Source organism: Trichechus manatus, unplaced genomic scaffold, assembly GCF_000243295.1.
Source record: "Trichechus manatus latirostris isolate Lorelei unplaced genomic scaffold, TriManLat1.0 scaffold00016, whole genome shotgun sequence".
NCBI lineage: Eukaryota > Metazoa > Chordata > Mammalia > Sirenia > Trichechidae > Trichechus > Trichechus manatus.
This window is the reverse complement of record NW_004443952.1, coordinates 18,412,736-18,416,899: the sequence shown is the minus strand read 5'-3', so window position 1 is coordinate 18,416,899 and position 4,164 is coordinate 18,412,736. Positions and strand designations below refer to the sequence as shown.

The following is a 4,164-nucleotide window of genomic DNA, read 5'->3' as shown; positions in this document are numbered from 1 at the left end:
TATCAATAATCACACCGAATGTAAATGGCTTAAACACACCCATAAAGAGACAGAGAATGACAGAATGGATTAAAAAAAAGGACTCATCAATATGCTGTCTACAAGAGACAAACCTCAGAAACACAGATATAAATATATTAAAAACCAAAGGATGATGGGGACCTCATACCACCAAGAAAGAAGCACCAGGAGCAGACCGTGTCCTTTGGACCTGGGGTTCCTGTGTGAAGAAACTCCTTGTCCAGGGGAAGATTGATGAGAAGGACCTTCATCTGTCCAGAGCTGACACAGAGAGAAAGCCCTCCCCTGGAGTTGACGCCCTGAATTTTCGATTTGCAGCCTATTAGATTGTTCTGGGAAGTTCTGGATCGTTTAACAATGTTGGGCTCCAAGTACAGCAGCAGCAGCAAAGGAATCTCGCACTACATGAATACCTGAGCATGGAATTGTTGCAGGAAGCCAGTGTCTCCATTCCCAAAAGGCACGTGGCAGAGTCACCAGACGAAGCTTTTGCAATTGCCAAAAAATTAGGTTCAAAAGATGTTGCGATAAAGGCACAGGTTTTAGCTGGTGGTAGAGGAAAAGGAACTTTTGAAAGTGGCCTCAAAGGAGGAGTGAAGATAGTTTTCTCTCCAGAAGAAGCAAAATCTGTTCCTTCACAAATGATTGGGAAAAAGTTGTTTACAAAGCAAACTGGAAAAAAGGGCAGAATATGCAATCAAGTGTTGGTATGTGAGCGAAGATATCCCAGGAGAGAATACTACTTTGCAATAACAATGGAAAGGTCATTTCAGGGTCCTGTATTAATAGGAAGTTCTCAAGGTGGTGTCAACATAGAAGATGTTGCTGCTGAGACTCCTGAGGCCACAGTTAAAGAACCTATAGATATTGTGGAAGGTATCAAAAAGGAACAAGCTGTCAGGCTTGCACAGAAGATGGGATTTCCATATAACATTGTGGATTCTGCAGCAGAGAACATGGTCAAGCTTTACAAACTTTTTCTGAAATATGATGTCACCATGGTAGAAATAAATCCAATGGTAGAAGATTCAGATGGAGCTGTGCTATGTATGGATGCAAAAATCAATTTTGATCTTTGACCTACAGGACTGGACCCAGGAAGAGGAAAGGGACAAAGCTGCAGATGAAGCAAATCTCAACTACATTGGCCTAGATGGAAATATAGGCTGCCTGGTAAATGGTGCTGGTTTGGCTACGGCTACAACGGATATAATAAAACTTCATGGAGGGACGCCATCCAATTTTCTTGATGTTGGTGGTGGTGCCACAGTCCATCAAGTAACAGAAGCATTTAAGCTTATCACTTCAGATGAAAAGGTACAGGATATTCTGGTCAACATTTTTGGAGGAATCATGTGGTGTGATGTTATTGCACAGGATATAGTCATGGCAGTTAAGGACTTGGAAATTAAAATACCTATTGTGGTATGGTTACAAGGTACACGAGTTGATGATGCTAAGGCACTAATAGCAGTGGACTGAAAATTCTTGCTTGTGATGATTTGGATGAAGCTGCTAAAATGGTTGTGAAGCTCTCTGAAATAGTGACCTTAGCCAAGCAAGGTCAGGTGGATGTGAAATTTCAGCTGCCCCTCTGATCTGACAGCCCAGTGGATGGCTGCAGGTGTTAAATGTGCTATACGCATTGAAAATACTGTGTTCTGTATTATTGCTCCTTTTCTTTTTAGTGTGTGGAGGTTGTAATTGCCATCCAGGCATACAGACTTTTAAAAGCATTTTGTCTGCATTTAATTCCACTGTTCAGAATGAGCTGTTTGTATAAAGAATGTACGATGCAGTTATATAGTTTCTTTTGTTGCAACCTTCTTTTCTGCTTCTCCTACAGAATGTTGCTTGAGATATGCCTGTGTATTAATATTGGATACAAAGTTCTTCATTGATAAGAGTCCTATGAATAAAATAAATATGAAGATAAAGCTTTATTCTTTAGTCTTAGAAATATATTATATCTAATAACTAGCCTCTTTAGTAGAGTACTGCATTAAAACAATGTTATATATACAAAGTGATTATCTTCATCGCCAAATACAAGCTAATTATATCGGTCACTATTTATAAACAGTTTTCAAACACTCCCCAGAATATTCTTTTATGTATTTCAGTAAAGTAACTTGTTAATTATTTGAACATTGTTTTAATCACTACAAAACATTGATAACTGCAGGTCTTCATGATTCTGTGGTATTAAGAAGCACCTGTAGGTTTGTATCAAACAGAGGCATATTTACTAAGGACTTGGCAGACAAAATTAAGAATGTCAATTTATGTTAATAAAAATCTCCCAAATGTGGAAAAAAAAAATCAAAGAATGGAAAATATATTTATCAAGCAGATAGCAACGAAAAAAAGCAGAAGTTGCAATATTAATCTCAGATAAAATAGACTTTAAGGCAAAATCCACCATAAAAGACAAGGAAGGACATTATATAATGATTAAAGGGACAATCCACTGTGAGGACATAACCATAATAAATATCTATGGAACCAACGACAGGGCTCCAAAATACATAAAACAAACTCTAACAACACTGAAAGGGAGAAATTGACAGTTCCACAATATTAGTAGTAGACTTCAACACACCACGATAAGAAAAGTACCGAACATTTAGAAAGAAACTCAGCAAGGATACAGAAGATCTAAAGACCACAATCAACCATCTTGACCTCATAGACATATACAGAACACTCCAACCAACAGCAGCCAAGTATACGCTCTTTTCCAATTCACATGGAATATTCTCCAGAATAGATCACATTGTAGGCCACAAAACAACCATTAACAAAATCCAAAACGTTGAGATAATACAAAGAACCTTCTCTGATAATGATGCCATAGAAGTGGAAATTAATAACAGGAAGAGCAAGGGAAAAAAATCAAAATACATGGAAACTGAAGAACACCTTGCTTAAAAACCACTGGGTAATAGAAGAATGGAATGGAATAAAAAAATTTCTAGAATCAAATGAGAATGAAAACACATCATACCAAAACCTTGGGACACAGCAAAGGCAGTGCCCTGATGTCAATTTATAGCAATAGACACACACATCAAAAAAGAAGAAAGGAACGAAATTAAATGTTAGCCCTATAAGAAATAGAAAGAGAGCAGCAAAAGAAGCCTACAGCCACCAGAAGAAAGGAAATAATAAAGATGAGAGCAGAAATAAATGAAATAGAGAATAAAAAAAACAATGGAAAGCATCAACAAAACCAAAGGTTGGTTCTTTGAAAGGTTTAATAAAATCGACAAATTATCGGCCAAACTGACAAAAGAAAAACAGGAGAGGAAGCAAATAACCCAAATAAGAAATGAAATGGGGGATATTACAACAGACCCAAGTGAAATAAAAAGGATCATAACAGAGTACTATGAAAAACTGTACTCCAACAAATTTGAAAACCTGGAGGAAATGGACAAATTTCTATAAACACACTACCTACCTAAACTAACACAAACTGAAGTAGAAAATCTGAATAGATCCATAGAAGATACTGAAAAGACAATTAAAAAAAAAAAAAAAACCTCCCAATGTAAAGAAGTTCTGACCCAGATGGCTTCACTGGAGAATTTTACCAAACATTCAGAGAAGAGCTTGCTCCTGAACTACTATTTTATTTCAGAACATAGAAAAGAAGGGATACTTCCAAATTCATTCTATGAAGTCAGCATAAACCTGATACCAAAACAGGCAAAAAAAAAAAAAAAAGAAAATTATAAACCAATATCTCTCATGAATATAGATGCAAAAATTCTCAACAAAATTCTAGCCAATACTATTCAGCACCATATAAAACAAAATAATAATACACAACAAACAAGCAGGATTCATACCAGGTATGCAAGTATGGTTCAACTAGAAAAATCAATCAACATAATCCACCACATAAATAAAAGGAAAGAAAAGAATCACAAGATCATCTCAATCAATGCAGAAAAGATATTTGATAAAGTTCAATACCTATTCCTGATGAAAACTCTCAATAAGATAGGTATAGAAGGGAAATTCCTCAACATAATAAAGAGCATCTATAGAAAACCAACAGGCAACATAATTCTCAATGGAGAGAGGCTGAAAACTTTCCGTTTGAGAACAGGAACAAGACAAGAATGCCCTTTATCA

At 36.3% G+C, this 4,164-nt stretch overlaps 1 pseudogene; it reads left to right on the top strand.

Moving 5' to 3' along the window:
- The first annotated feature begins 374 nt into the window (after positions 1-374).
- LOC101354816 (succinate--CoA ligase [ADP-forming] subunit beta, mitochondrial pseudogene) lies at positions 375-1,937 on the top strand (annotated as a pseudogene).
- Positions 1,938-4,164: the final 2,227 nt, after the last annotated feature.